Consider the following 12,875-nt stretch of genomic DNA (forward strand, 5'->3'; position numbering starts at 1 on the left):
TTTTAAAGCACATTGCATTGTACTAATAGGAAGACTCAACAGAGAAGAAGAATCCAAGACCCCATAGAGGGAGCTACCCAAAGTGTGACTTTTCCTAACAGGACCTCAGATTTCCTGCTAACATCAAGAACAAAGCAAAGATGTTACTCCCATTATCACAATTCAGTGTTCTGGAAAGTTCTAGCCAGTGTGCTAAGGCAAGGGGGGAAAAGCATCTAGAATTGAAAGGAAGGCTTAAAACTGTCTTTATGTGAAGACAGTGTGAATGTCCATGTACAAAATCTGATGGAACCTAAAAAAATAGATACTAGAACTAACAGATGAGTTTAGCAAGACTGTGAGATGGGGCTTCCCAGGAGGCGCTAGTGGTAAAGAATCCACCTGCCAATGCGGGGGACATAAGAGACTCGGGTTCCATCCCTGGGTCGGGAAGAGCCCCTGGAGGAGGGCATGGCAACCCACTCCAGTATTCTTGCCTGGAGAATCCCATGGACAGAGGAGGCTTTGGGGGCTACAGTTCATAGGGTCGCAGAGAGTTGGACACAACTCAAGCAACTTAGCACACATGCATGTGAGGTGTAAGACCAATCTACAAAATCAATAGTCTAGCAATGCTACAGTCTAGCAACAAACATGTGGAAATTGCGATTAAAAAAAAAAAAAACCAGGACTTCCCTGGTGGTTCAGTGGTTAAGACTTCATGCTTTCACTGTAGGGTGTGTGGGGTCAATCCCTGGTGGGGGACCTAACATCCTGAATGCCATGTGATGCAGCCAAAAAATAATAATAATAAAAATTTTTAAATTAAAAAAATATGTACAGTAGCAACAAAAAATATGAACTACTTAGAGATAAGTTTCACAAAGGATGCATAAGACCTGTACACTGAAAACTACAAAACACTTGTTTAGAAAAATCAAAAGAGACTCAATAAGATGGAGATATACCACGCTCATGGATCAGAAGACTTGATATTGTTAAAATATCAATTTTCCCCCAATTAGCCTATATATTCAATACAACCCCAGTCAAATTCCCAGCAGGATTTTTTTTAGAAACTGAAAAGCTGATTCTAAAATTCTTAGGGAAACACAAGGGACTTAGAATAGACAAAGCAACCTTGAAAAGGAAAGGGGAGGGGAACATTGGAGAGCCCTTCCCCATGGCTGGCAGCAAGGAAGCCACAGTGCCTGGAGTTACTGTAAAAGAGGTGAACCAGCAGGAGTTCATCAGGGCTTTGGCAGCATTTTTCCAGGAAGCTGAAAGTCCTTGGATGGGCGGACACCATCAAGATAGCCAAGCATAAAGACCTTACTAACCACAGTGAGAGCTGTGGAATGACTTCCATAGTGCTGCACCTCTATCTCTGGAGATGTGCAAGGTAGGTTCTATGACCAAGATCTATGGGGACATCAGAGAAGCCACATCACATCTAGCAGCTTCACTGGGGCTCCAAGAGTGTGGCCTGCCAATTCCTCCAAGCCCTGGAAGGGCTGAAAATGGTGGACAAAGAGCAAATGGGGGTTACAAGCTGGCACCTCAGAGATAGAGAGATATGGACAGAATGCCAGACAAGGCAGCTGCCAATGAGAAGCATTAGAACACATGCTTGGGGGCTTCCCTGGTGGCTCAGTGGTAGAGAATCCACCTGCCAATGCAGGAGACAGGGGTTCCATCCCTGATCAGGGAAGATCCCACATGCCTCAGAGCAACCAAGCCCATGGGCCATAACTGTTGATCCTGTGCTCTAGAGTCCGGGAGCCACAACTACTGAAGCCCATGTGCCCTAGAGCCCTTGCTTCACAACAAGAGAAGCCACTGCAGTGAGAAGGCTGCACGTCGTAACTAGAGAGTACCCCCCACTCACTGCTACCAGAGCAAAACCCAAGAAGCAACGAAGACCCAGCACAGCCAAAAATAAATAAATAAATAAAATAAAAAAACCATTTCCAGAACAAATGCCTCACTCAAAAAGAAAACAAGTTGGGACTTCCCTGGTAGTCCAGTGGTTAAGAATCTGCCTTTGGTGCAAGGGACATGGGTTTGATTCTCTACAAAGGAACCAAGATCCCACATGCTGCAGGGCTACTGAGGCCACGTACCTCAACTGGAGCTGAAACTAAGACCCAATGCAGCCAACTAAATAAATACAAAAGAAAACAAGTTGAAAGACTTACACTACATAAACTCAAGGTTATCAGGAAGCTATTGCATGTTGGCATCAAGATAGACAAATAGACCAAAGGAATAGAGTAGGAAGTCTGTAAGTAGACACACACACGTATGATTAATTAATTTTTAACAAAGATGCAAAGGCAGTCTAAGGGGAAGAAGGATAATCTTTTCAACAAATGGTTCTGGGAGAAGTGGATATCCATATTCAAAATAAAATACCTCACACCATATATAAAAATTAATTTAAAGTTGATCTAAGATCTCAACATAAGCCCAAAAGTATAAAACTTCTAGAAAACATAGGAGAAAATCTTTGCCACCTTCGGTTAGGCAAAGATTTCTCAGATAAAACACTTTAAAAGAAAAAATTGAAAAATTGGACTTTATAAAAATTAAAGCTATCTGCTATCTGAAAGACACTGTTATAGGAATAAAAAGACAAGTCTCAGACTAAGAGAGAGTATTTGCAAAGTATGTATGTGATAAAGGAGTTTCATTCAGAATAAATAAAGAACTCTAAAACTTCATTAGAAAACAAATAACTGAATTTTTTAAAAGGGCAGAATATTTGAACAAACACTTCGACCATGAAGATATACAGATGGCAAATAAGCATATGGAAGGATGTTCATTATCAGTCATTAGGGAAATGCACATGAAAACTACAGTGATATATCAATACTGGAATAGCTTTAAAAAATTTTTTAATGACAGTACCAAGTGTTGGTTAGAATGTGGAGCAAATGGAACTCTCATACACTGCTGGTGGAAAAGTAAAGTGGTACATCCACTGTGGAAACCAGTTTGCCAGGGTCTTAAAATGTTAAACAGATACCTACCCTATGACCAGCAATTCCACTCACAAGTTCTCAATGCAAGAGAAATGAAAGCATATAACCACACAAAGACTTCTATGGAAACATTCACAACAGCTTTGTTTGTAATGGCCAACAACTGGAAACCCAAATGCCCATCAACAAGTGAATGAATAAACAAATTATAACATCCATACAATGGAATACTACCCAGCAACAAAAAGCAACGGACCGTTGATACACACACAGATGAATCTCAAAATGATTATGCTACGTGAAGAAGCCAGACAACAAACAGTATGCCCTGTATGATTCCAGGAATTAATAATATCAGGGAAATGCAAACTAATCTATAGGGACAGATAACACATCTGTGGTTTCCTACAGATGAGAGAAAAAGGTGGAGGACAGTCAGAGCAGGAGATTAAAAGGGGAAACAAGGAATCTTCTTGGGGCAATGGATATGCTCATTATCTTGACTTGGTGATAGCTTCACAGGTGGTGTAGCTGTTTAGTCTCTCAATTATATCTGACTCTTTGTGACCCCCATGGACAGTAGCCAGCCAGTCTCCTCTGTCCTTGGGATTTCCCAGGCAAGAATACTGGAGTGGGTTGCTATTTCCTTCTCCAGGGGATCTTCCAGACCCAGGGATCGAACCTGAGACTTCTACATTGGCAGGTGGATTCTTTACCACTAAGCCATCAGAGAAGCCCCTTCACAGGTATACTCATATATGAAAACTTATCAAAGTGTACATTTTAAATACAATTAGTTCCTTGTATTGTCAATTATTCATCAGTAAAGCTATACAAAGGTCAATAAAAAGAAGTAATAATCAAATAAAACAAAAGAGTTAATCTGAAAAAAGAAATGAGATATAGATATTGGAAAAAGAGTAAAATAATCACTGCAAGCAGATTATATTATCATCTACTTAGAAAAGTCAATGATTCAACTGAAGCCTTGTAGATCTTATCAGCAAGTTCAGTAAAATGGCCAGTTAAGAGAAAAATATAGAAAAATCAATAGCTTTCTTTTTTACCAACAAAAACCAATTTTAAAACGTTAGAAAAATGATTTTATTCATAACAGCAATTAAAGCTGAAATACAGAGGAATAAATTTTACTGCGGACATACAAGAAGACCTGAATAAACGGAGAGATGTATGCCACTTTCTTACAATGGAAGAAAGCTTTGGTAAAGCTGTCAATTCTCTCCAAATTACTCTATAAATCCAGTGCACTTCAGATTAAAATTCCAATTCCTTTGATGAAAACTAGAAAGATAACTCTAAAATTCATCTGGAAGAAAAAATGAGTACCAAGGGGAAAAAATGTTTTTTAAAAATGTGGATAATGGGCTGGGTGCAGATTGCTTGCATCGCCACTAATCGAAATGTACCATCAAACATTTGCTGTTACCGTAAGAACAAGATTTATCTGCATCCATAGTAGATCCTTCCCAAACATTCGTAGAATTGGCACTGACCAGGGACCTTGGCCTTCCTCAATCAATAGAAATTTATTAGAGGCCAGACAAGAAATTCAGGCAAGGCTTTATTGGGGCCCCTGCTCTAGCAGGGGGGAGCGAAAACAAGTGAGAGTTTCCCTTGCTCGCTCCCCAGGGAGGGCGGCAGGCTGGTTCCCTATATGGGGAGGGGGTTGGGGTGTGTCTAGGGGTTGGCGCAGAGAGGTTACTTAGGTGGTTTGCCCACCCCTTGGGTGGTGTTGAGAGCAGGGGGCATTCACAGTACTCTGCTTTTGTTCCTAGCTCTTCAGAAGTGGTGGTTGGGTTTTGTTTTTTTTTATCTTGTTATCCAGAATTTGCCCCATCTGCGCATGCATGCAGTTATTTTTAGTCCCTTATAATTTCTTTGTATTTTGTTGCTCAAGGAGACGTCTGTCCAGGAGCAAGCACAGTAGCACTGCAGCGAAAAGGCTCAGGTCCCAGCCTGTCTCAGAATGACCAAGGACCTGAATAGGCAAATAGGTCAACAGAAAGATCCAGAAGCAGTCTGCAGATGGTGAATATTGTATAATAAGATAAACCTTTATTATGTTTTTCTATTAAAAAGTCCTTCATGTCCACGAACACTTCAAGGTAACATGCCCCAAACTGACCTAAGCACCGTACTCCCTCTCCCTATTCACGTTCCTCTCCCTACTTCACAGTTTCACACCTTCGCCCTGTGGCCACCCTGCATCCCTCTCTCCCCCTCACTCTCATTCAGTTTATCTTCTGAATTGTCTCGCAGTCTCCCCCTCCCACCACATGGGAATTTAGCACAGGATAAAAACAGCATTTCAAACCAACAAGGAAAGGAGACTGTGCTGAACAAGTGGCTATCTATCTATGGAAAAAAGAAGTGAAATCCATACATAAAAATGAATTCCAGATGGATTAAATATCCAAGTATGAAGAGTCAAACTATAAAAGCACCAAAAAGAAATATAGAAGGATTTTTTTTATAATTTGGGAATGGGAAGGACTTCTATGAGACATAAAATTCATAAACCATAAGGAAAAATATCAACAGATTTGATTACAGTGAGAAGCCCCACAAAGTTAAAAACTGAATGCTAAGCTGGGAGTATTGGCAACATTTAAGACATAGATAAGGTTAATCACCACCCTTAATATACAACAAGCTTCTGTAAATCAGTAAGAAAAAGTTAGAAAACCCAATTGAAAAGAAGGGCAAAAGTAGTAAGACAATTTATAGACTAAATACAAAAGGCTAATAAACATAAGAAAAGTTGCTCACATTCACTAGGGTCAGGGAAATGCAAATTAAGACAATAATGAACTACCATTTTTGTCCATTAAATTGGCAAAAAATTAATGCAGCTGATAACGCTCAGTGTTCACACGAGTAAGGATGAAAAAAGAATACATACATTGCTATTGGTGGGAATACGAACCGGTACAACACTTTTGGAGGCAATTTATTAGTACTCATCAAAATGTTAAATAAATCCTTTGAGAAAAACAACTCCACTTTTAATAGAAATCTGTTGTTTCAGCTTTCTGGCACTTGTTTCCCTTCCTGCTAGAAACAGCCCCCCTCCACCCAACATTCTCTGGAGAACCCCTCCTCTCCTATTCACAGACCCCTTAGGTGGGGCTGCCTCCACCTCCCAGTCCCAGGCGTGCAACTTCAACTTGATCAATCAGTGTAGTCATCCTCCTTCAAGCAAATTGAATGGTTTAGGGGAAGGCATGTGATCAGAATGAGGATCAAATTAGAGAACACCCTGTGACTTTTCCAGTTTTCAGAAAGAAGAGCCAGTGGAGTGCGTCTGGAACTTCAATGGCCATCTTGACTTCACATAGAACAGTTGATCCAAGAAGCCAAACAAAGGAACTCAAAACCATGAACTGGTGAAAAATTCATGAAGACAAAGTTTGGGCAGCTGGACCCAATTGGGCCTAAAGTCAGCTGTCCATAGGAATTTAGTATGTGAATAAATAAAGCCTTTTCGCCCATGTTTTGTTTCTGCTGAAGCCAATTTAAATTACATTTCTGTCCCTTACAAACCAAAACGATTCTAATATTGAATCTATCCTTTAAAATATTTACTCAGGGACTTCCCTGGTGGCACAGTGGCTAGGAATCCCCTGCATTGGCGAGGGACACGAGTTCGATCCCTGGTCCGGGATGATTCCACATGCCTTGAAACAACTGAGCCCACGTGCCACAACTACTGAGCCCATGCTCTAGAGCCCTAAAGTCGCAATTACTGAAGCCTGCATACTCTAGGGTCTGCGAGCCACAACTAATGAGCCACTGTACTGCAACTACTGAAGTCCGTGCGACCGCAATGAGAAGCCTGTGCACCGCAGCTAGAGAGTAGCCCCTGCTCTCTGCAACCAGAGAAAGCCCACGTGCAGCAACAAAGACCCGGTGCAACCAAATAAATAAAATAAGTAAATAAAGCGGTGCATGCATGTAAAAAACAAAAAAATATATATTTACTCAGTTTTTTTGAAGGAAGGGTTTCAGAAAACTGTATAAATGTTCTGTTTTTAATTTTTAAATATATGTCTATGCATATAAAAAGGTTTGGAAGGACACATACACCACACAATTTGTAATCCCTAAGAAAGAGGCAATGAGAAGGAATCCACTTTTAACCCTTAAGTACCTTTACTGACCAATCATTGTTCTAGGCTTGGGGCATAAAACTAAACAAAACAAACAAAAGCCCCACTTTCAGAGTAGGTGGAGACATCATTAAAAAAAAAAGTATCAAAAAAATGAATGAATCCAACTCTCTGCTTTCACTATGCCTGCATCCAAGCAGCTGAGTATTACTGGACAAATACACACAGCCAAAAAGACAGGGACCAAAGAAAAGGATGGTTCTTGATGTTACATGGAGCCTGAACATGGTTTGACAATTTTCCTATGTTTGATGGTCTCTTGATCTCTAAAGCATTTTCAATGTCTCCCACTTCTCCTTATACTTATAGAAGACTGATTGCAGTTGTCACGAGGACAGTTCATCGCTATTCTGTGTCTCTTTTTTCCTCGCACATGGTAAGATTCCCCTGCACCAGTCTTTGAAGTTAGGGATGGCTATGTCACCTGCTTTGGCCAATGAAAGGTGGATGGAAGTTACATGTGTTACTTCCAGGTGGATTCTTTGGGCTTCCCTGGTGGCTCAGTGGTAAAGAATCTGCCTGAAATTCAGGAAACCTGGATTTGATCCCTGAGTTGGGAAGATCCCCTGGAGAAGAGAATGGCTACCTACTCCAGCATTCCTGCCTGGAGAATTCCATGGATAGAGATTAGCGGGCTACAGTCCATGGGTCACAAAGAGTGGACACAACTGAGCAACTAACACTTTGAAGGTGGATGCTTTTAAGAACTAATGCACAAAAAAAAAAAAAAAAGAACTAATGCACAATTTGCCATGTTCCATCCCCCCTGCCAGAGTGACCATCAGTAATCTAGCTGATGGAGGCTCCATCCAACCAGGGTTGATGTGAGAATACTGTGAATCAGAGCATCATGTCAACCCATGATGGCCACGAAGCCCAAGCAAGAAACAAGCCATGATGCTGTGATAGTTTCTCTAAAAAGCAGAATTCTTGATAGGGTTAGATGTGTAAGACATTTATTGGGGCAAATGCCTGTGAAGGAGAAAGGGTTAGGAGCCACAGTATGTGTGGAGAGTCATCAGACCACAAGGAAAATCTGACAGGAGAGGCGAAAAGGATTGGGCAGAAAGAGAAGCTTTCAGAAATCTGATGGAGGGATTACCCATTAGAAGAGTCCCAAACCCCACAGGATTCGGCCAGCACTAGAACCCCAGTGACTGAGAAGCAGAGGGGAAACACGGCCTCAATACAAAGCAAAGAAGGATTCATAGGGGTGGCAGCTGGGGCTGTCCGTCAACTATGCTCCACATGGCAGGTTTACCTGAAGGAAATCTGAGCAGCACTTTTCAATGATCCTCAGAGTTCTTTAACCCAGGGGTCAGCAAACTACAGCCCACAGGCCAAGTCCACCCTCCTGCCTTGTTTCCCTAAATATAGGTTTGTTGGAACATAGCCACACCCTACCCTTTTCTTACACTTTGGCTACTCTTACATTACAATGGCCAGATTGAGTAGTTGTGACAGAGTCTCTGTAGCCTGTGATAATAGTTGCAGCTTGCAGATCTTAAAATATTTACTAGGTGACCCTTGGCAGGAAAAGTTGCCAGTTTCTGCTTTAACCTACTGCAATTTGAGGGTTGTTTATTGCCATAGTAAAACCTAGCCTATTCTGACTGTTCTGACTGGTGTAGTGATCTCAGTGTATCTTCTTTCCTCACCTCCCCCTCCACCACCTACTCCAGCCTTGTGCCACACCTCCCCTTCCCCTTGACTCCAATCAAACTACTCTTTCTAATGCTGTAGAATAACTGTTTTAGTCGTTTTTTGCTTTTTTTTTTGACTGTGCCCTGCAGTATACAGGATCTTAGTTCCCCTAAGTAGGGATCAAACCTGTGCTCCCTGCACTGGGATTTCGGAGTCCTAACTACTGGACCACCAGAGAATTCCCCATTGTTCTAGTTCCTATCTAATTTGAACTCTCAGCAGCATACAGCAATTACCTATTGCCCACTTCTATTTTTCTTTACCTTATGGCTGTGCCCTGAGGCTTGTGGGATCTTAGTTCCCTGAGCAGGAATCAAACCGTGCCCCCTGCACTGGAAGGCGAAGTCCCAACCACCGGATTGCCATGGAAGTCCCTATTGTCCATGGAAGTCCCTATTGTCCATAGAAGTCCCTATTGCGCTCTTCTTAAAACATACTCTCATCCCAGCCTCCTGTACACTATACTTTATTGGTTCTCCTTTTATTATCTCTTTGACCACTTTTTCTTAGTTTCCTTGGCTCATCTCAAATATTAAATGTTCCTCAAGTTTTTGTTCCAAGTTCCTGCTTCTATCCTCATTCCCTAACATTCTGTGGCTTTAATTACTACATATTCTAGTAGTTCCCAATTTAATATCTCCAGCTCCGGGACTTCCCTGGTGACTGCCGCTGCTGCTAAGTCGCTTCAGTCGTGTCCGACTCTGTGTGACCCCATAGACAGCAGCCCACCAGGCTCCCCCGTCCCTGGGATTCTCCAGGCAAAACACTGGAGTGGGTTGCCATTTCCTTCTCCAATGCAGGAAAGTGAAAAGTGAAAGTGAAGTCACTCAGTTGTGTCCGACTCTTAGCGACCCCATGGACTGCAGCCTGGCTAAGACTCCACATTCCCAATGAAGGGGGCCCAGGTCCCAGATGCTGCAGCTAAAAGATCCACATGCCGCAACTAAGACCCTGTGCGGCCAAATAAATAAATAAATATTTAAAAAATATCTCCAGCTCAGATGTTACCTCCAGTCCTATATGAAAGTGGAAATGTTAGTCACTCAGTCATGACTGACTCTTTGCAACCCCATGGACTATACCTACCAGGCCCCTCTGTCCATGGAATTCTCCAGGCAAGAATACTAGAGTGAGTTGCCATTCCCTTCTGCAGGGGATCTTCCCAACCCAGGGATGGAACCCAGATCTCCTCCAATGCAGGTAGATTCTTTACCATCTAAGCTACCAGGGAAGCCCATATTCAATTGCATACCAGGCCTCTCTTAAAACCAATCTCATCATCTTTTCCCTTAATCCTCTTTCTCCTCCTGAATCTTTAAATTAAATGATAGTTATCATCTGCCAAGCTGCTTATACCAGAAATCTAAGAGTCTTCTTTGATTCTTTATTCTCTTTCACCCCACACCTAAATCCAATCACTAAGTTCTATATTTCTTACCTGTAAAAACTAATTTGTCCACATCTCTTCTAACCTTATTGTCATGAATCTAATCCAAGCTGCCCTTTTTATTCACCCAAACAACTGCTACAATCTCTTAACTGGTATTCCTGTTTCTATTCAAGTGTTTCTCCAATCAAATCCTCACACTTCAATCTGTGACCTTTGCCAGTGGGAATATAGGACCAAGTAGGAGACAAATAGATTATGATAGGCTTAACCTCACTATATTAGTACTTGGGTTTCCTAGGTGGTGCAGAATCCATCTGTCAATGCAGGAGACACTAGAGACTCAGGTTTGATCCCTGGGTTGGGAAGATCCCCTGCAGTAGGAAATGGCAACCCACTCCAGTATTTTTGCCTGAGAAATCCATGGAGAGAGGAGCCTGGCAGGCTACAGTCCATGGAATCACAAAGAGCTGAACACGACTGAGCAACACACACACACATATTAGTACTTATGTGAAATGTAAGTGGGCTAAATACTCCAGTTAAAAGAGACAGATGTGAAACTATAACAAATAACCCAATTATACGCTATTTACAAGAGACATGCTGCTGCTGCTGCTGCTAAGTCGCTTCAGTCGTGTCCGACGCTGTGCGACCCCAGAGACGGAAGCCCACCAGGCTCCCCCGTCCCTAGGATTCTCCAGGCAAGAACACTGGAGTGGGTTGCCATTTCCTTCTCCAATTACAAGAGACATATCTTAACATATCTTAAATATAAAAATACAGAAAGGTCAAAGGATGAAAAAAGATACAATGCAAGCACCAACCAAAATAAAGTTGGTGTTTATTTTGATTAAGGTATTTTTATATATCAGACAAAGTAAATTTTATGACCAGTAGTACTACCATAAACAAACAGGTACATTTTATGATGATAAAAGGGTTAATCCAACAGAAATACATGACAGTCTTAAACGTATATGCACCTAACAATATAATTTCAAAATACATAAAGCAAAATCTGACATAATTAAAGGAGAAATGGATAAACCTTCAATTTTAGTTTATATTTTTAACATGTCTCTCAGCAACTGATAGAACAAGTAGATTTTAAAAATTGGTAGAGAAATGGATGATTTGAACAACATTATTAATGAATTTCCCTGACATTTATAGACTACTATTTAAAAAAGATAGATAGATGGGGAAATAGTGGAAACAGTGGGTCTTTATTTTTCTGGGCTCCAAAGTCAGTGTAGATGGTGATTGCAGCCATGACATTAAAAGACGCTTACTCCTTGGAAGGAAAATTATGACCAACCTAGAGAGCATATTAAAAAGCAGAGACATTACTTTGCCAACAAAGGTCTGTCTCATCAAGGCTATGGTTTTTCCAGTGGTCATGTATGGATGTGAGAGTTGGACTATAAAGCAAGCTGAGCGCAGAAGAATTTTGAACTGTGGTGTTAAAGAAGACTCTTGAGAGTCCCTTGGACTGCAAGGAGATCCAACCAGTCCATCCTAAAGGAGATCAGACCTGGGTGTTCATTGAAAGGACTGATGTTGAAGCTGAAACTCCAATACTTTGGCCACCTGATGTGAAAAGCTGACTCATTGGAAAAGACCCTGATGCTGGAAAAGTTTGAGGGCAGGAGGAGAAGGGGACGACAGAGGACAAGATGGTTGGATGGCATCACCAACTCAATGGACATGGGTTTGGGTGGCCTCTGGGAGTTGGTGATGGACAGGGAGGCCTGGCGTGCTGCAGTTCATGGGGTCGCTAAGGGTCAGACACAACTGAGCAACTGAACTGAACTGATTAAAAAAAGAGGAAGCTAGCAACTACAGAAGGCACATTCTTCTCAAATATCAATTTATACCTTAACGAAATTGCCCATATGCTGGGCCATAAAACAAGTCTTAACAAATTTCAAGTTATTAAAATCATGCTTAGTGTATTCTTGGAACTCAGTGAAATTGAAATCAGTAACTAAAAGAACTAGAAACTTCCCTCCACCAAAGTTTAGAAATTAATTAAATAACCAATGGAGCGAAAGAAGAAACCACAATGGAAATTACAAAATATTTTTAACTGAATCATAATGGGATACAGCTAAAACCATGCTTAAAGAGAAATGTATACACTTAAATTTATATATCAAAAAGCATAAAAGATAAAAATCAATGACAAGCTTCCATTTGAAGAACCTTTAGAAAAAAAAACAGCAATTAACCACCCTTCCAAAAAAAAAAAGCAGAAGAAATAAAATGGTAAGACAAGAGTAGAGTAGAAATCAACAAAATAGAAAAAAAAAATGCAATAAAAAAGTCAACAAAAGTCAAATATTTGGTTCTTGAAAAGACCACTAAAATTGATTTAAAACAACAACAACAACAACAAAAAAACCTAGCAAGAAAAATAACTGGGGTGGGGGAGTAGCACAAATAAGTAATATTAGGAATAAAAATGAAAACGTTACTATGGACCCTACAGATGTTAAAAAATAATACAAGGATATTAAAAACAACCTCATGTCAACATTTGAACATTTTAGTAACATGGGAAAATTCCTCCAAAAGAAAAAGCCACAACTTACCAAAACTGTCACAGGAATATCCAAAAATATC

The 12,875-nt window shown here is 40.9% G+C and overlaps 1 pseudogene; it reads left to right on the forward strand.

Annotated features, from left to right (window-relative positions):
• The first annotated feature begins 1,162 nt into the window (after positions 1-1,162).
• Positions 1,163-1,600, forward strand: LOC113878320 (annotated as a pseudogene).
• The last annotated feature ends 11,275 nt before the right edge of the window (positions 1,601-12,875 follow it).

This window comes from Bos indicus x Bos taurus, chromosome 19, assembly GCF_003369695.1.
Source record: "Bos indicus x Bos taurus breed Angus x Brahman F1 hybrid chromosome 19, Bos_hybrid_MaternalHap_v2.0, whole genome shotgun sequence".
In the NCBI taxonomy this organism is placed as follows: Eukaryota; Metazoa; Chordata; class Mammalia; order Artiodactyla; family Bovidae; genus Bos; species Bos indicus x Bos taurus.